Source organism: Trachinotus anak, unplaced genomic scaffold, assembly GCF_046630095.1.
Source record: "Trachinotus anak isolate AG129_WGS33_773 ecotype Australia unplaced genomic scaffold, CSIRO_AGI_Tana_v1 ptg000021l, whole genome shotgun sequence".
Taxonomy (NCBI): Eukaryota; Metazoa; Chordata; class Actinopteri; order Carangiformes; family Carangidae; genus Trachinotus; species Trachinotus anak.
Genome location: NW_027273872.1, coordinates 25,938,768 through 25,960,160, shown reverse-complemented (window position 1 = coordinate 25,960,160; position 21,393 = coordinate 25,938,768). Strand labels below are relative to the sequence as shown.

Below are 21,393 nucleotides of genomic sequence, written 5' to 3'. Positions count from 1 at the left end.
ATCTTCTTATTTCAAAGAAATGCTTCCTGAGCTTCATCAACAGCCCTGATGTGTAGATATCAACAACTGCTACACCGTCCTCCAGAACCTCTGAAAGGATGATGATAATAGCATCTTCATTCTCTATGGGTCACATCATGATGACTTGTCCACCTAATCTCCCGCCGGTGTTTAAGGGATGAGACATCGTCGTTTTGTGACATGTAACAATGGTGAAAAAAAAGGAGTGCAGTGATCCTGATAGGTCAAACAATGCTTTTGCACGTGGCTCTGCTTGCATTGCAAGGACCACTGCAAAGTGCGGCTGGTGGCTGTAGCAGTGGATATATGGAATATCCTCACTTACCCTCTTTTGTACCAAGGCCTGAACCCCACCCCTGATCCCACTCAGGACAGCAGCTCCATCGAAGCATTGACTGAGAATTTCATCTGCACTGTAGCCGGAGATTTTGAAGAATTTGGTCGGTCATTAGTAATTAGTAAGATCAGTAATACCATTAAAGACAAACCAAATCACTATTGAAAGAGTTTCCACATTGCATCTCTCTCTACTTCCATTGCTTTCAATGCTAAACCCTGCATGATCTGCATTGTGACATTAATTTTTGACCTGATGTAATACTATATGTTTTGTATGTCTATGGATGTGTATTTTGCATTTTGAGGAACACTTTTGGTAATTTAATTAAGCTTGGGGTCCTTTGCCCTTGAGTGTGTTCAACCAATTTTACCAAGAGGCCTGCAGAGAAATCCTGCCTATCATGTGAGCCTTCCAGACTGCTATGAAGCTCATTACCTGCGAGAACTTCACTACTTCACCAATGCATTTGCAATTTGCAAAGGTTTCCCCAGTTACCTCCCTTTGTTTCATTTGTGACCAGGCTGCAGCACTTTTCAAATGACAACACACTGGCAACTGTCATGCTTGCTGAATCCTCTGTATTTCTCCAGAGCAGTTTTCTAATTATTAAAACCGTGCTTGGCAAAAACTAAATCTGAACTAAGCTAAATCATTGCTGCACCGCAAGTGCTGTCTAGGGGTGCAGTGCTTGTGCAACTGGGTCCAGGATCAGGGGTCGGGTCGAGCTGAGGATTAGAACCATGAGACAACACCGTGGAGCCTGACTGCTAACTGCGGTCCTGAACAGTAGCATTGTGTGGTTTTAACGACCAGAAATCGGTGCATGGTGAGAGAGAGAGAGAGAGAGAGAAAGAGAGAAATCAAAGCACGGTAAGTGAACCGCTAAAAACGTATTTTTTGTGCTGCTACCAGGCAGTGTAAAACTGAAGTTAGCTTCACACACGCGAAAGGTGACAGTAAATAACCCCAAAAACTGCAATTTGCAAGTCGCCAAATAAATCCAGCAGATCTAGAGATCAAATCTCAACTGCCCTGTTGTATCCTGTTTTTAAATGGTCAGACCAACCAATCAGATATAAATAAACTTTATGTTAATGTGGAATAGTTATGATTATTAATATTGACGAGAAAACAATAAAATACTTTTCAGTTATTTTTTTGAATTTTAGGATGAACCGGGATGATTTGGTGGGTTGATTTTGGCAGTGGGAGCATTTGGAGGGGCGTGTCCATGCCTAGTGCTGGGCCTGGCCATTTTCCAAGGTAAACTTGGCAGTTCAGTGACACCTAGCACACACAATGCAGGCCGTGTATTCTCGGCGTAACATTTGCCAGCCAAGACCACACAAAATTTAAACAGGTTGAAATATTCTCACTACACTGGCACTTTCTTCACTTGTTTTTGGAAAAATTGGACTATTTTAAACAACAATTGCTGAACAAGATGTGTTTTATTTTTAAGAGTACAAATGACCTTTTAACCTGTATTATAAAATCCTATCATATAAATATATGAAACACACTGAAAATTTGCAGCATTTCCCCACACAAAAATGTTATCAGCAGTGATGTTGCTATATACTGTATGTCACCTATAAGGGGATATGTTATTATTACATATATACAGTACATCCTCTGGATATAAGAAGATATATGATGAATTTATCTGTGGTATAACATATTGTGAACATATTGTATATGTTAATAATATACAATTAATTTATATATGCAGGTTTACTACGACAACATACACACTTTGGGATGGATATATGTTTATGTAATATATGTCCACAATATAAGCAAACATACACAAACATACATATTTCTATGGACTAGTTTCATGACAAGTTTCATATATAATTTTCACATTTATGTTTTTATTTAATTTTTTCATATAAGGAAATGTAGTACATGTATATGTTACAGTTGTGTATGGGTTATATATAAAATTAATTGATATAGTCAAAATATATCCTATGATATATGTTAGAGAATTTTCAGATCAGCAAATTAACCAGGAGACAGGCCTATGCTGCTTCCTGTCAGGGCAGAAATGAGCAGCAACGTACCACTGAAGTCAGAAGCCTTGAGTCGCGTTTGTCCTGTGTTGGTCTGTCATCGTCTTTGTCTGGAAAGCCTGAAACAGCAGCTCCACTTCTGCTCTAATTACCCCCGTGAAATGCTGTGTGGGTGGAGGGCAATCCCTTCACATATTTATAGCTTTTCCATAAATGATAAATCAATTTCCCAGACACGGAAAACGGTGTAAAAACCATAAATTAGGTTTCTTTATCATTTTGAGGGGCAGATAATAAAAAATAATAAGTGAGGCACCACAGTGCAAGCCATTACCATGTGTAATCGGACTGAACGGGCTCCATCAGACTGCTTATCTGCTGTTAATTACCATTGTAATGGAGTAGAGGAAATAATCCCGCGTCTCTCCCTCTGTCTTCTCCCTCTGCATGATCTCTGCTCTCTGTCTATGTAGAGAGATGCTAATGTATACCAATTTATTACAGATCTATTCTGTCCTCAGTCTCAGTCACACACATTCACAGTCTGTTGCCCTGTTGAAATAAATCACAGTGATTGCAGCTCTGTGCGTCACAATTGCACCTCAAAAATCCCACATTTGACAAAACCATTAAACCAACACGGAAAAAACGACTCCTAAAATTCAACAATCCAGACTGAAGCCCACATTCTGGTGGAGTTGTTTTTCTGTGCCAAATATAACTGCAGCTCACTGTCACTTTGCATCATGTGTAACATTTTATCGACAGGCCTGTACTGTTAACTGAGGCCACTGCCTTCTATCCCCAAGCCTTCCCTTTTAATCTTGTCCTTCTTCCCTTCTTTTTGTCAGGTGGTGCAGATAAAAGAGGGTGAAAATGCACTAAAAACATACTGTCTCTCTCTAGATCCTGCACTGTTAAATTTGAACCTTCATTATGTATCCTTCATTCATAAAAATGTGTCTAGGTATCCGACTTCATCTCCATAGAGTTTCTCCCCCATATTAACTGCAAATGACATAGAAATATCAGATATCCAGCAGCAAGAACCTTGAGAAGAACTAGAATGATAATCTGTCTTCTGGTGTGCACAGAGGTTGTTCAGCGATGTTCACATGTTTCTGTGATTGTTTCTTTTGTACTTACAATGTGTTTTGAATATTAAAAAAAGCTTTCTTCAGCTTTCGAACCCACAAACCTCTGACAGCAGTGTTGTTGAGCTTTGGGATTTGTGTGCTTCTCCCCCTATGCAAGCCTCTGTGACATACGATTACTCATAAACAAATGTACTTCTCTGCAACACAGGGATGTTTCATACATTTGTTGTTATTTTGCCCTGTCCTGTCACTGCTCTGTTCATGCTTCGTCTTTGAGAGTGGAGAGTGATGTTCTGCTTGGACTCGTAATCGTGGAACATTAACTCATACAATACATTACATCAATAAACCCAAGCTCATCAGGATCTCCAAAAATGAAAATAACCTTCAGATGTGTCTTGGCTACAATCCCTCGATACCTCTATACACTGCTAATGATTACATTTGTCTTTCTTTCCATACAGATTTCTATGGTGATGCACTCCAGCACACCATCAGTAGTCATCGCCAGATTCTCCACTATCTTATAATTAACATTTTTATCCACTCAACCCCCCCCCCCCCCGCCCCTCTTTGTTCCCCCTATTCAAGTAAATCAGTTCATATCCATTCAACTCAAAATCTACACCCTACTCAGAACTGAGCCACGTCTCAGGTATTCTGTAGCTGTGACTTTGAATGGTTTCTTGAATTGACTTGCATATTAGTGTAACCCCAGTCCCATGTAGCTAGTGAATACTGACTGAGAGATAATAGGGGTGTAGTAGTACAGTGGGACGGGGCCTGAGTTCGTCTGGCGCTACCTGTGATAACGATATAAAATAACTTGGCGATGCCTCCAATAAGTTCTAAGAAGTAAACACAAATTTTGGTACTTCTCCTTTAAAATAAAAGTTCACTTTAACCTGGTTTATATTTATCCAAAAGTATCACCTTTGTAATTACAACTCAGGATTTAGTTCAAACAAGGAGAATGGTTTCTTACAATGTGATTGGATTTGCTAATTAGTTAACTTGTTCACTGTTGACCTTTAAGTATGCACTGATAACAGTATTCAAAACTCTCCTATAATGCTCTGGCAGGTTTGATCCACAAATGACCCCTGATGAACCTGAATAGAAAATGTAAAATAAATCGAAATGGCCAGGGAAACTCAAGTGTCCCCAGCCCACACTCACACACTCATTCACACCGGGCTGTAAATAAAAACGTTGCAGGCCCAGTCGATGCTCGTGAGCGGGGAGGCCGGAAACAAATGGCTGCTTCACTGGCTTTAACCAGCACAAACAAAAAGGCCCGTGCAAAGTGTTAAGTGTACTCACGGATCCGCACAGTCAGAGATGAAGATGGGGGGAAAAGGGCAAATGGCAAGGTGCAGTTTCAGCGGCAAGGGAATGGAGCGTGCAGCAACACATGGCGGCAAACCACGCTCAAGTACAGCAGCTACAGCCTCTCTCCCACGGTCCAGGGCTCTCCCGGTCCTCACTCTCTCCCTCTTATGGCAAATGTCCGGTCCTCTGGCAGCTTCTCAGAGTTCACACACAGCAACCACAGGACGACTCTCCGTCAGTCTTGGGAGTTAGAATTGTTTTCACGTTACTTTTACAGCTTACAGCTGTCCTGCGCGGATGCCAATAAAGCGACCTCTGCTGTAACCAACATGCTGCGGCACGTTGGTGACGCTAATCACCTCCTACCTGAACAAGGACAGGACAGGACTGGCTCAGGCTACCTACATACGAAGATGAGAGAATAAAGAGATGCTGCACTACCCCACAAACAAACATGGTCTCCTGTCTTTTGTGCCAACAACAAATATGAATGGATTTTAAAACTAACACCATCCTTTTATCTCTGACTTTCAAATGTATATGAAATAACTGTTCTCCTTTTCAACATGTTATAATCAAACATTTTTTTAAACATATTTACACTTAATGAACTATTATTTATTACCAACACAAACATGTTAATATCTGTATATGAATGAATGAAAATAATAGCCACAGGGCTACATTAGTTTACGCTTTGAAGTGAACAATTTAACTTGACGCAATGTCAAAGTCGCCCTCTGTGTAGCTCGCTGAAGTTATTATTGTCAGGGTTGATGCTTTGTTCACGTTCATACTTGATGTTCAGTGTATTTCAAAGTTTTGAGATTCCAACCAACACTGTTAAATGGAAAAATAATATTGCCTCCTTTGCAAAGCTCATTTTCTGCAAAAACCATCCATTGCTTTACAAGACTCCATCATCAGTTGGGTCCACAAACAGTCACACTGTGCTCTTAGCAATCGGAGCTGTGTTCAAGTAAGTCAGCATTTTTTTTTTTTGAGAGGTTACAACATACATGTTGTAACCTCTCAGCTGTCTCCCTTGTTTGAGCAACACATTATTAGTATTATGGTAGATTTCTAACTTGTATTTTAGGGGGAGAGGAGGGTAATTTTGCTGTCCACAGATATACCTTTGCTGTTGAACAGTGATCACCTGTTGCCCAAAAGAGTCCAGTTCAGGCTCTTGGCATATGACCACAGCCTGGTCTCCAACCTGCTGATAATGAGGTCAGTCATGTGGAAATACTGCTTCAGGTCCACTCGGCATCCTAAGAGGGCCATCCTCTTATCTTTTGCAACATTTTGTCTTTACAGTCCCTTGATTTCATCCCATCAACTCCATTATCATTTTCTGTTGTTTAGAGATATTGTTTCTGACATAAAGTCGAGCAGTTCATCTCCTCCTTCCCCACCTTCTTCTTTGAAGGCAAATGGCTCAAATTTTGCTCAGTAACAAATATATTATTTCACTGTCCTCTTGCCATGTCATCTACTGTATTGATACAGCTCTCTCTGAGATTTCTGCCAGTGCTACCTCAATAAAATAGAGGTCAATGACCCCAAGATTCCTTCCAGTAGAACCAGAGGCCATGGTAAGACCATCCAAAGGTTTAGGGCCTTTTTCTTTATGAATTAAACCATCCTAGTGACATTTTCCGGTCTATGTAATGAAAATCTTGTACTTCTGGATCCCCAGAGTCCTCACTGAGGCAAATGCAGATTCCAAACTATTAGGCATATCTTCTGATGTCGTAATGCTTAGAAGGAATTCTGTTTGGATGAAATCAAGTCAAGTTAGGTTGCAGCTATCTGCAGCTTCCTGGATCCATTCTGACAGCGAATACTTTTACATGGCCACGACTTTAGGACAGTGGGTGCTGAGTTGACTACTACAAATGCAGGACAAAAATAATTCTGTCAGTATCTCCTCAAAACAGTCATACTTAACATTTTATTGGCATATACTTAAGGTTTAAAAAAAACTAAACTATTTTTTCTTGTTGTTATGATAGTCAGCAATTTTGGTGGTGAAATTTTAAATGTATTTAAATAATAAAAAAAAAAAACATATAGATATTTGGTATGGTTACATAAATACATTTGGCCAACAGGATGACAATGGGTTAGAATCAGAATCAGAAATACTTTATTAATTCCTCACGGGAAATTGTTAAATTCATTTATAAGACATGAAGTCATTAAATCGTGACCTCACTCTCTCTACAGACCTTCACTTTTCATACTTGAATTGATACTTGACTTGTTTATGTAATCATCAGAGGCAAGTCTGTAGAGTGTTTTCTGCAGAAACAGACATTGTGAAAACTCCATCCTGGAAGTCAAGTATTGAAGTTCAAACCTTTTGTCAGTGAAAAACAGGTTTATATGCACAAACCCCCCCCCCAAAAAACATTGAATTCAACAGTACAATACACAGATGGTGAGGCACAGACATAAATAAAGAAACGATAAAAGGAAAAAAAAAAAGATAAAAATGACCTGTCAAGACACAAGAAGGCTTCAGGAACTTTTCTGTACAGTCTTTGATGAACAGCTTCTAATCCTTTTATATCGTCTCAAGTTAGCCTTGAAGCTCTGAACATCTCTCTTTCCCTACAGGATGAAAAGAACAACAACTGTGTTGGTGGCAACATGATTGTCTTTCTCATTTGTACCTGAGCACACACCCTGTGAGACATTTCCATGCTCCCAAACATGTTTTATTCAACACACATACAGAACCAGTAAACATGAAGAAATTGCATGTGTAAGAACACCGCCACTCGTGCACCATTATTCTCTGTGGGATTAGCTAAATATCAGAGAGCACACTGAACGTTTCATTACTGCAGATGGTGGTAAAATGTCTGGGGATTGCTGTAGAGGGAACTGAGGGGAAATGGAGAGGACGGCAGTTCAGAAACTTCTGTCTATTGTGTTTATTTCTTTACTTCTCTGGAGTAAAAGAGGTTGAAGAGATTGTTCAGAAAAATATTGACAATACCTGCAGGTACATGCTTTCATGGGATTTTTAATGCATACATAAATATTAGATTCACATTCATTTCAAGGTACAGAGTGGGCCGCTCTTGTCAAACTCCCGGCTAACCTCAATTGTGCATAACTTTAAGCCTTAAGAAAACTTAAATGGGTGAGTTATATAAAATCGCACACCCGTACAGTTGTCATGAAAGGGGAAATTAGCTAGAAAGACCCAAACATTTTTTTTGTACCAGACTGTAACATGTTTACAGTCTGCTAAACTGCAGTTTTTAGCAGTTCCATGTTGGCTTCATTTTTTGTCCCCAGAGGTTGCTGCTTGGTACATACACAACACAGCATAGCCCTCATTCTGCAACCACAGGCACTGAGTTAACTCAGTTTCTCTCCCTGTCTGCACCTGCACCCTCATCATCAGTTGTGTCAGAGTTGGGACCTCTCGTTGGCTTCTCCCCTCCACCTTTCTGTCCTCATTATTTTTGTTTTTTATTTATTTTATTTTTTTATATAATAACTAGCTATAGACTGATTCATCTTTGGAACACAGTAGCTAGATTGATAAATGGCTTATTTCATACGTTTCATCCATGCACCATGCATATGTATGCAGCTGTTGAAAGTGTCAGTGACGTAAAAAAAAAAATAAAAAGAAAAAACTACGGGCGCCACACCACCGCTGTGCGCAGAGGTTCTGTGGTGTCTACACACTGGTATTAAACAGGTTCAAGTCCATTCAATGGTTGTAATGGCATAACCAGTTCATGTAGTGAATGCCAGTTTGTTGGAATTTTTATCCCTTTATTGAACATTTTATATAATCTATAATTTTTTTATTCAAGAAGTAAAAAAAATGCAAGATGTGTTAAAAATCACTGAGTCTCCAAATCTATTCTGTTGATCCATGTGACCTATTTAAATTATGTTGTATTGGCCCAGAGTGTGTAGTTTTTATAAATCTCAAAATCAGTGTAAAAGTTGGAAAAGCTGCCGATTAAAAGAGTTGCAACTCAATGTCGTGTTGGTTTTAAAAAATATTGAGCAGGTATTAAAAAAGGTATTAAAAGGTATTAAATTTAACTTCAGGATTTCTGTATATACCCTGTAGAATCCAGAGATGTAGTTGCACAAATATTTCAAACCATGACCCATATATGATGAAATCTAGACTTGACTTGCTCTGATAACAACAGCACTGTAAGACAATAGTAAGTCATATGAAAAATCTCCAGATAAGATCCAGATTCTTGCAACAACCTACAGAGGATATCTTCATATTCTTGGGGTTTTGGTGCAGTGGAATTTAACTGAATATTATCTCACCATTTGTGTGCCCCGCCAAAGGAATTAATCCAAGTACATCTTCTCCAAAGCATCGTTCATCCAATAATCTAACACAGAGGCACAGCTGTGCCACAGATTTCATCCACAGCTGGAGAAATCACCTCCACCAGGACAAACTACCTCACATGCAGCCAGCTGAATAGCCCGGTTGTACAGTCTCCAGATTGCAACCCAACTTTAGTTTGAACCTTTGATCTCTCACAGCGTGACATGCAGTAAACTTAAATGATCATTGCTCTCACGTAGTCGAAAGACCCTGTAATCTTGACTTAAATTGCTATAGATCTTGGGTCCTTGCATTAGGTAAGAGGTAGCCATGCTGAATGTTGAGTTGAGTAGTGAGCAGGGTAGATAATTGCCTATTTATGTGCATCACTGGTGCAGAGAAATAAAAAAATAAAAAACTCAAGTCTTCCAAGAGAGAAAAAACCAATGCTAACTTTAAAGCTGAAGTGAGCAAGGCAATACAATACCTTTTAATCAACTGGTTTGGTGCCAGATAGAGCACCAAGGCAAATGCCCAAAAACTGAAGACAGCAAATCAGGAAAATAGTGTAGCCCTGTGGCTATTATTTTCATTCATTCATATACAGATATTAAAAATGTTTGTGTTGGTAATAAATAATAGTTCATTAAGTGTAAATATGTTTAAAAAAATGTTTGATTATAACATGTTGAAAAGGAGAACAGTAATTTCATATACATTTGAAAGTCAGAGATAAAAGGATGGTGTTAGTTTTAAAATCCATTCATATTTGTTGTTGGCACAAAAGACAGGAGACCATGTTTGTTTGTGGGGTAGTGCAGCATCTCTTTATTCTCTCATCTTCGTATGTAGGTAGCCTGAGCCAGTCCTGTCCTGTCCTTGTTCAGGTAGGAGGTGATTAGCGTCACCAACGTGCCGCAGCATGTTGGTTACAGCAGAGGTCGCTTTATTGGCATCCGCGCAGGACAGCTGTAAGCTGTAAAAGTAACGTGAAAACAATTCTAACTCCCAAGACTGACGGAGAGTCGTCCTGTGGTTGCTGTGTGTGAACTCTGAGAAGCTGCCAGAGGACCGGACATTTGCCATAAGAGGGAGAGAGTGAGGACCGGGAGAGCCCTGGACCGTGGGAGAGAGGCTGTAGCTGCTGTACTTGAGCGTGGTTTGCCGCCATGTGTTGCTGCACGCTCCATTCCCTTGCCGCTGAAACTGCACCTTGCCATTTGCCCTTTTCCCCCCATCTTCATCTCTGACTGTGCGGATCCGTGAGTACACTTAACACTTTGCACGGGCCTTTTTGTTTGTGCTGGTTAAAGCCAGTGAAGCAGCCATTTGTTTCCGGCCTCCCCGCTCACGAGCATCGACTGGGCCTGCAACGTTTTTATTTACAGCCCGGTGTGAATGAGTGTGTGAGTGTGGGCTGGGGACACTTGAGTTTCCCTGGCCATTTCGATTTATTTTACATTTTCTATTCAGGTTCATCAGGGGTCATTTGTGGATCAAACCTGCCAGAGCATTATAGGAGAGTTTTGAATACTGTTATCAGTGCATACTTAAAGGTCAACAGTGAACAAGTTAACTAATTAGCAAATCCAATCACATTGTAATAAACCATTCTCTTTGTTTGAACTAAATCCTGAGTTGTAATTACGAAGGTGATACTTTTGGATAAATATAAACCAGGTTAAAGTGAACTTTTATTTTAAAGGAGAAGTACCAAAATTTGTGTTTACTTCTTAGAACTTATTGGAGGCATCGCCAAGTTATTTTATATCGTTATCACAGGTAGCGCCAGACGAACTCAGGCCCCGTCCCACTGTACTACTACACCCCTATTATCTCTCAGTCAGTATTCACTAGCTACATGGGACTGGGGTTACAATAGTAATTGTTAAATGCTCCTTATGGACAATAGATATGAAATGAAATATTGAAATGTTGTCAAAAAAACAAAATATAACATGATGAATCTGAAGCTTCTGCTGCACTGAAGAGACAAACCATGGCATCAGATGAAAACATTAGATCCGTGTGAAGTGATCAGGAGACTGTGACATTCCTCAAATTCATTCAAATTCATGAAACAAACATATTTCTGTGCTGTTTTCCACATGTAATGTGTAACGTAATGGTTCTACAATGGTTAAATGGCAACTGACTGGGGAATTGGCAGCACTAGCTGTTTATCTCAGTCTAATAACAGTATAATAGTAGTGGATTGACACGCACATTAAGTCACATTTTTTTTCTGCTGATTTCCTGGAAATTGGGTTAAACTTTGGATGGAAACTTTCTGTTTCTGTTGTCAGCAGTGACATACTGTATGTTACTTTCTGAAAAAACAAAACAAAAGGAAAACTTACTAATCAACCAGAAACCACAAAAAGTAGAATTACTGCCTCATGGTTGCACCCATCCACCAACCATCATAACAATCTCTCCTTTCTGAGTTACAGCGTCGAATAATGGCCAGAAGTGTTTTTTTTGCAGAACATTATGATGTCACACTGAAGTTGACCTTTGACCTTTTGGATGTCAAATTTCATCACTTCATTTTATCCTTATAGACATTTGAGTTAAATTGTGTCAGAGTTAGTGTAGGAATTTGTAAGTTATGGCCAAAAACGTGACCTTGACTTTTGACCACCAAAATCTAATCACTTCATCCTTGAGTTCAAGTGGACATTTGTGCCAAATTTGAAGAAATTTCCTCAAGGCAACTTGAACACATAAGGCTTGTGGCCCTGGCTGTTGCCGACACAGAGGCATGGTGGTTGCTGAGCTAAGAACATTAGCTCAGCAACAGTGCTTATTTTAGCTCTAGTTTTATACTAAAATGATCAAAATAATTTACACAAGCCTCAGAAAGCAGCATCACCACACAGTGACATTCATGATGTGATTGTTTAGTTTACAAAAAAAAAAAAATTGTAACAACAAAATGACTCAAAAAATCCTTTCAACAGGTTGTTAATTGTGTGTGGCATTTGCTAGAGCTGTTCATCCATTAAAAGTGTCACATGTAAGTAAGCCATCGTTGCGTTTACAAGACGAGAGCTCTGCCTTCAGGGCAGATTGGAGGCTGCAGTGAGTTGCTGTTAGAAAGTGATGAGACGAGGCTAGCTGGTTAGCATGCTAACTTCAGTAGAAGACTGGAAAGTGAACAGTAAACTGTTAATGCTAACACTGGCTATGTAGCAGTCGCAAAACTTACAAATAGCTTCTTTAATGCTACAGCAGACACGTAGAAGCAGACGTATAAATAGGTAGCTGAATAGTTTCATACACAGTATCTTTGACAGAACAACGAATGTATCTGTTTTATTAAGTGTGAGATCACATTAGGAAATAATGTATTTACATTCAGCTCTTTACACACCAGCTTTATGCCAGTGTGTGTAAATGTATCAAAGTATGTGTGTGCAGAAACTTTAGAACCTGTTAGAGTGTGTGTGTGTGTGTGTGTGTGTGTGTGTGTGTGTGTGTTGATACAGTTGCTGCCAGAGAACAATAATTATCAGCATCTGTGGGCTGAAGCCTGTTGACACTCTCATCTCCATTAGCAACAGCAGGAGCTATTATGGCACACAGCAAAACACCATGGCAGATGTTGGGATATAAACACTTTTGTTCCCTGACACAAGATAACATAATTAGCTGCCTTTGCAGTATACTTCTCCCTCTATAACACACTACAGTGTAACGCCAAATCCACGGTTATGAGCTGAATGTGATGCTGAATTTCTGCTTAATTAGACTGTGCACAGTGAGGGGATGGAACAAAGGTCAGGGGCTGGGCTCAAACCAATATCATCATGTCTAAATGACTGAGCTTCCACATCAGCCTGCCTCAACTCCATATTTAATTGAAATACTCATATGTAGCTTGTAAAGTTAAGACAGTGTGGCTTAATGAATCAATGAAGATTTCATTTTCCTGAAGCAGACTAAATATAGCATGTCATCAAAGACAAATAACCACAAAGATAAGTAATTTCATTAAATTTAATTCATTATTTCCACGAAGAAGGTTGTTTATACCCGTGCCGGTTTATTTGTCAGCAGGATTACACAAGAAGAGCTGAACTGATTTGCACCGAACTTGGTGGAGGGATGGGGCATGGGCCATGGAAGAACCCCTTAGATTTTGGGGCAGATCCACTTAATTTGTTATGGATAGCATTGTGATTTATGATCTCCACTAACTGGGTGCCCTTCTAGTTTTTTTACTAAAGTACTAAACCATTTTACACCAAACATAATGGAGCAATGGGACATGGGCAAGGAAAGGACCCATTAAATTTTAGTGTGGATCTCAGGGAATAATGTATGGATCTTTATGTAAAAAGAGCAGACATATTTATGGTGTCGATGAGTTTGTACTGTTTGTTGCAGATCCACACAATAATTTAGATCTGCTGGGAGAATTACACACAGAGCTGTACTTTTTCTCGGTCTTTCTCTGTCTCCCTGGGTCTTCCCTGTTCCCTCTTGTGTCTCCTCCTCCCATGTTTGACTGTGTATGTCTGTGTTTGAATTTTTTTTTTTTTTTTTGCTTAGGGAAGGTTCACAAAACTGGATGAAACGACCCAGAAGAATCTAAGCAAAAGCCATGATAAAAGCCGGTAGAATTCTCTAATTGTAAGGAAAGGAGCTCCGATGCTTCCTATCTTATCTCCTTTAGCATAAGAAACAGTTGACCTTCCTTTACGAAAGGAAAGGAGAAAATAACATCCCACAATTCCTTGCCACAGCAACATTTAAAGCAATGCACCAGCAATATATTGGACGCACCATAACACCGACCCACATAAATATAGAAACAACAGAGCAACTGTTTTATGTTTGTGACATGATCTAAAACTTATGTAAATCCTTGTCTGAGCTACAAATCCGTAAATATAGATTTATTCTCTTTAAATCTGTCCAGATTTATTGTAACAATATCATCATTACAAAATATTATATACATAAATGTCATTTTACTAAATCCCCTCCCATTGTGTAAAGCAATAAAAATCAATTTTCTCAAAAAGTGTCAGGACACTAATTTACTCTGACCATTGCTCAGTTCCTTATTTTTATCTAATTATTATTTTAATGGATCAACTTGTACATTCCTTTCATGTTATCTTATTTCAACAATTCAGTCCTGTTTGTGTTTGTGATTTGGAAAGGAGGATTTATCATCCATGTGTAATAAATAAAGTTGGTTTAAAAAAAAAAAAAAGCCTCGTCAAAGTTCATTTGGATTCTCTCTGCGTCACCGTTGTCTTTTCCTAAGTCCTTATCAATTCTCCTTCACATCTTTCCTTGACCTCGTGACACTTTCCATTGAGGTCAAGGAAAAATGGTTAGGAAAGGAAATTATTTTGACTTTTCAACCGCAGCCTATGTCTGTGTGTGTGTGTACTTGTACTTGCTACATAGTAAGGACCAAAAAAAAGTATTTTACTAACAGAGTGAGGACATTTTGGGAAAGTGAGGACATTTTGGCCGGTCTTTTTTTTTTTGTCACTTTTTGAGACAGCTTCAAATCACATTTTGGGGGTTAAGACTTGGTTTTAGAGTTATGGTTAGAATTAGGTTTAGGTTAAGGTTAGGGTCAGGGTTAGGGTTAGGGTTAGGCACTCAGTTGTGATGGTTAAGGTTAGGGTAAGGGGCTAGGGAATGCATTATGTCAATGAGTGTCCTCACAAAGATAGAAGTGTGTGTGTGTGTGTGTGTGTGTGTGTGTGTGTGTGTTGTGGGTGTGGCTACCTCTCCTGGGGTTCCTACACACCTGACAGCAATCTGCTCATCTCCTACAGCTCAAGTCCTCCGGCTCACCCTTCAATCCTCTCCAGGTTGTTCTGCCTGCTCCAGAGGTAGGGGCTCTCTCGGCCTCCCAGTCTTTTCTGTTTTCCCTCAAGCTCTTTGCTGACCTGCTTTTCTCCTGTGCCTCAGTGATCCCTTGAGCCAGGCCGGTATTCCAGCCCATGCTGCCTCCTCATTTGCCAGACTACAACCTCAGACCTCTGTCTTCAGTCGGACGCCGTCTGACCTCCTCCACATAGACCCAGCCTGCGTCCACCCAAACCTAACATTTCTGGATCTGCCTCTTTAACTAGATCTGCCCTGACCCCTGCCCCATCCCTCCACCAACCTTGGTACAATATTGGTTCAGTACTTTTTGCATAATCCTGCCATGGGAGCAGGGTTTCATTACCTTATGACAGAGCCAGGCCTGAGGTCAGAGCTTTTTAATAAAGCCTTTGTGGAAACAAAATACTGTGCATGAGCCAGTTTGTGTGTAAGAGTTAAGCACATTTGACATCAGAAATCACTACATACACTATGCTGCTTTCTCATATTACCATACATCACCTGTTGTGTGGAGGTATGGGGAAACACTTATACAACGAACACAAATTGAATCTCCATGCTGCAGAAGAGACATGAGTATTAACACTGCATGAATGAAAGCCTCACTGCTCAAATCATGGCGGGGACTACACACTGACCTGTAGTGAGAGGTTTGCTGATTCATGTAACATTATGTAGACAGGGGTACGTGCAATAAGCTCTATAGCTTCAAGTTGATATTGACTCATTGCTGTGCTCAGGTATATTAGTTTTGTTTGGATATTGATGGATCTTGATTTTTAACCTTAATTGTGATCTGAAACATCAACATAATTGAAATCACAGTACCAATATTGCTTTCCAGGGAGTCGTGGGTAAAATAAAACAAAACACAATAAAATAAAAATTTAATGTGATGTGACATAAAATTATGTTCATATGTGATAAAAGTACATGATCTCACAAACAGCTCATTATTTTTAATAAGCCCCTCCTGTTGAGTCCGTCGACAGAGCTGCATGTCAGCTGTTATCACAGCAATGTTTTGACTTGTAAGGAAAATACATATTCAATAATGGCAATGGTTCATTTCCAATTAGTTTAATCACTTTTAAGGATGTCTATTTAAATGAAATGACTGTATTGTTAATCTCATCAGTTACACATGCAGCCTGCTTGAATTGTTTCTGCAATCAAAAACACGTATATCCTGTGGGGACAACTGGAACCTCATCCTGTGGTCTCTAAATCCTAAATCCTGTGTTCTCAGAATTGAGGATTAATCTACACCTGTCATTAATGTTTGTGTTAATCCTGGAACCAGGAAATGTAAAATCTGAAGAGTTCTATCATTTACATTTTAGACGGTTCAATATATTCAAACATTCAGGTGCCTTTTTTTTTTTTTTTTTTTTTTTTTTAAATTATTATTCCAAAAAATTGCATTCAACATCCTAGATTTCCAAGGAGATGAATAAATTCAGTATATTTATACATTTAATGGTAATGTCGTCTAGAGTTGAAACCATTAAGCATGGTTCTGTGATGGTTACATGAGCAGTTATTTAGCACTGAGCAAGGATATGTCAGAGCAGGTGGAAATAGGTTCAGAATATAAATGCATGATAAATTCAGCAGCACAATCCAGTAACCGCAAGGATCATGCATGACGTGAACAGTTTAGTCACCTGAGGCTGTCACAGAAAAAAAACAAAAAAACACACTGTAAAACCCACTGCAATTTCCATGAGAGCAGAGGTATCAATTATTTATGCAGCAGTAGATTGCGAGGATTTATTATTGCAAGGGCATAATGTTCTACAATATCAATTACATTTGTATTAGACATGGGTAGGTGTGTGTGTGTGTGTGTGTGTGTGTGTGTGTGTGTGTGTGTGGGAAGATGGCGGCCAAGACCACGTGGGTGGAGTCTAAAATGGCGCGAGATTTAACAAAGACTGAGGAACAAAGGAGTCGAGGTATGACCTCTTACGTGCTTTTAGTGGAAAGATGGCGTGGATGTGATCCAGGTTGTTGCCACGCTATCCGAGCACAAAGGGGGTTTGTGTGTGTATATGCAGGTGTGTGTGTGTGTGCGTGCGCGTGCGTGTTAGTAGGGAAAGTAAAAGAAGGAAAGAGAGATATACAGAACCTGAACAACAGGATTCTGTTAGTCACAGAGAGGTCCAGCAAACTCTTCCTTCACCACACAGTAACAGAGCCGCGAGTTAACACTCGTCGGCCTGACACTGGTCCTTTAACGGTTACAGAAGGAGTTCACTGGCTCACTCACGGTGGTGAGGCTGTGCAGCGACACCGAAGCGTACAAATGCTACAGCTAAGCTCCAAAAACCCAAGATAACAAAAGAACAAAAGCAAGTTCCACTTCAGCAGAGCAACACGGAATGTGCTGATGCTAGCGGCTAGCTTCACCATTAATATACCTTAAAGCTCAATGAAGCACCAGACAGACAGCTGCATGTTGTTTCCTTTTAATGTGTCCCCTGAGCAACACAGCGGAACTGTCTGTCTCTTGGGTGCTCGTGTTGAGCCTCCAGAGATGTTTACACAGGGTCCTGGAAAACCTGGAAAACAGTTTTCCAGAAAACACATGAAAAATGAGAGGAAAAAGTAAAATGTCCTGGAAAATATTGTATTGTCCTGGAAAATTATTTCAACTTTTTCCTATTTTTGGGCAAAGCTGACGTAGGTTAGTTGGTAGGCTAGTTTATGGATGACAGTATTTTGAATAGGCTGCTATCGGTTTTGTTTGGCAATGCTGTGAACACTTTAAAAGTTACTGTTGCCTACCAGCTGTGGTCGTTTTTATTAAGTCTATCGATTCATTTGTTTTATACTGTTGAATAAGGGGTTAGCATGTATGGTTCAGTTGCTGAAGTTGACGTGCTTGCTAGCTTGATTGCCTGTAGCTAAAGGTTTAAGGTTTGTGATTTAAGAATTGGTTAATAATAAATGTGAAGCCACGGTCAATACAATAACTGGGAGAACAACCGTATGTTAGCCAAACACCGGCAAAATGTTGCTAACAGCACTTTTTACTTTGCCAGCATCTTTGTGAGCATCACTTCAAACCCAATGCTGCGTTGTTCAGGTAAAACAGGCCGTGATATGACATGAGATGTTTAACCGTTGTAGTGGAAGCTCACAGTGGGTGTGATTCACCTCAGTGAAGACTTCACTTCCTGTTACTAGTAAAGGGGCTAAAGTGTGATGAACTAAATCTAAATCTAGTGAATAATCTGAGCTGATTCAACTTTGAATTGTACATTTAGCTGTAATTTTCAGTCTAGATTTGTCAGGAGGGAAAATTGTCGGCCATGGTTAAAATAATTCATAAGGAAAACTGAGTCAGATTATAAATTAACGATGATGATGATGGTGACAATAAAATTAAATATTTGTTATATAGCACTTGCTTTGCAAAGTTCTTGTGATCAGTTTGTCAAAATTTCATAATTAAGCGTGTGAGATATTATCTCATTGATAAGTATAGACTGCACTTTTTAAATTTTAAATCAGATCTAAAATGTTTAGATTTTAAATCAGACTTCCACAGGGTTCCTGTTTGTCGTATGAGCTTGATCATTTTTGAAAATGTCCTGTAAAATGATCTCTAGAAAATAGTGGGAAGTACGTTACAGTAAGACAACAGAACATGGTGTCAAACAGAGCAACTGGCCTCTGGGAGATGGATCAGCTACAGCAGCAGGGGGACAAGAAAAGTTTCTGATGCTCCAGATAACAAAAGAAACTCTGTGTTCAGAGGAAGGATTACAGTCTGAAAAAGAAATCGATCGATGGCGAGGACAAACATGAATTACCACTGGTGGCTTTTCCTCACTGGAGAGCACTGAAACCAGAGGAGGGACTGACATGGATGTCGCCTTACTGCTCTTGGAAAGGTTGGCATTTGTAAAATATTTAGAGTAGGCTATATAACTACTACATTTACTCTACTTAAATAATTAATTGTTATTGTGTAACTGCGGCGATTTTGTATAATTACTGTCACTGACAGAGGGGGGAGACAAAAAGTTCTGCACTCCAGTTTTAAACTAAGTAAAAGAAATTATTAAATTGTTTTAATTATAACGTATAATTTGTATTTGATGAAATTCTAATGTATTTCATGTCTTTTTTTACTGTATAATCTTTGATCTGTTTTGTAACTTTATCTTCCAGTAAAACAAGAGCATGTTTTATTATTTATTTTTATTTATTAATTTAACTGCAGCTAAGGTAGTCAGCTGCTAAGTGGTATCAAAGGGTTTTTGTCACTGAGCTGTGACACAGTAAATAAAACAGAGAAACATGGAGCATTATCCATTATGTCCTGAGGAAACAGCCAAATCAGACCTCTAAAAAGTCCCCTAAAAGTCTCTTTTAGTCCCCTTCAGGACTATGGACCGACTTGTCATCTGTAAACTTTCTAAGACAAAAGTCAAAATGCTGAGAGAGAGAAACATCAGAAGAGACGAAAACAGAGATGAAGCAACACGTTCAGTCTAAATGTCAACATGTGCAAATTGTTTTAATGGAAGAACTTTGTTTTGTCTTTGTTGTCGGGGGAGGTGGTGGGGGGAGGGGGAGGGGGGGGGGGGGGGGGTAAACAGTGCAGTCAGTGGAGTGCACATGACTCAGATTATACACTCAAACACACCCTCATGTATTAATGACAAGATGACAGTGGTGTCGCACAGGCCGTTTGTGCTGAACTGCATCTGTTCGCACTGGATTGCTGAGTGTACGGGACAAAGTGTCTGAGTGTGTGTGTGTGTGTGTGTGTGTGTGTGACAAAAGCAAACAACACTGTACGATTATATAACAAGAAGTAAACTATTCATGATGAGAGTACTCCAGACAGCAGACGTACATACTGAGATCTAGGTGTTTCTTTTCTCGTCTATCTTCTCTTTTTCTCGTCCTTTCACGTCAGTCAACTGTCTTTCCCCTTTAGTTTTCACTGTCCATCCTTCCTCCCTCCTCCCCTCGCCTCGCCTCACCTCCCGTTGTTTCCTTCTGAAACTTCAGGAGCTGAGACCAAGTGCTCACCAGCTATTTGCTGTCTTTTCGGTACAAGCAGTAACCAATGGACAAAAGAGCAAAGGTTAAAGAGAAACATTCTGAACCAGATAATGAACAGATTTCATCCACATTTTGGTTCATCAGGTGAAGTATTTTTTTTTTTTTTTTTTTTTTTTGGGGGGGGGGGTAAACTTCAGAATGAATCAACTGTAGAGCAAATGAAAGGGAGTTTGAGCAGATGTAGAGCCTTGATCTGCTCACTTTAGTATCTGAGTTTCACAATTAAAAATATTTACAGAAAAAATAGATGACAAGATTTTAAAAAGTCCTGAAGGAGGACAACAAAAATGAAAGACAACAAGATTTTCCTCAACGTTATCTGTGGAATTTAAAAAAAATAAATAAATAAAAAAATAATAATCCAAGCTCAAAGAAAAACATTAAAATACAATATGAATATGACGTTCCGTAACAGCCGAAGTTGTAGGTGGTGTTGTCCAAAAAACAGCCCATGACTACAACTCTTCAACCAACTGCTTTGACCAAATCAGCATGAATAAAAACATGTAGTAGTTTAATTTTTTATTTATTTATTTAGATTTTTTTATTATAAAAAAAAAAAAAAAACATCTCAATGTAGTTTTACATCTCTCTCAGGTTTCTCTCTGGAGCTCTAGTAACAACAGGTCAGACAGCCAATCAGACAAGAGGATCTGAGCCGGTGACTGTTTTGTTGTGACATCACAAAGTAACTAATATTGAACTGTTGTAATCAAATTCCCTCCTACATAAAGACTTGGTTCATTATGGATGTGAGTACAGTGTAGTGGAATAAGCCAAATACAGGGTGTGTTGCTTCATGTACTGGTGAAGTCCTTCTGGAGCAATGGGCTTGCATGTTCATGTTACAGGTGAATGTGATGATGATGTCACATTGCATTGAGCCAGATTTGTTTTCAGCAACCCCCCTCTGACCTTACTATACCACAGCAAGGCAGCGTGTTTCTAACCATCTCTAGGATTGAAGATTGTGTGTGTGTGTGTGTGTGTGTGTGTGTGTGTGTGTGTGTGACCGAATGAGAGCAAGACAGAAAGAGGGTTACTCTTAAATACAATTCAAGGTGAATGCAGCATGGAATTGATATTCACCTCACAAGCTCGGGGTCAGCCTAATACCATTATCTGACATAGACTCACCTACATGTGCACACACACACACACACACACACACACACACACACACACACACACACAAATGCATACAGAGACAAAGACTCAACTGCCTTACATCTCTCTGCTAACACGAGACAAACACTCACAGCTCTCATGTAATCAGAGACACAAACGGACATGGAACATTAAAGG

General features: G+C 39.5%; 1 long non-coding RNA gene across 1 annotated transcript; it reads left to right on the top strand.

The window, feature by feature from the left end:
- The first annotated feature begins 4,062 nt into the window (after positions 1 to 4,062).
- LOC139606200 (uncharacterized) lies at positions 4,063 to 20,165 on the top strand. Its single transcript, XR_011684571.1, has 3 exons — positions 4,063 to 10,403; positions 14,949 to 15,005; positions 15,085 to 20,165. It is a non-coding gene; the product is annotated as an uncharacterized lncRNA (long non-coding RNA).
- The last annotated feature ends 1,228 nt before the right edge of the window (positions 20,166 to 21,393 follow it).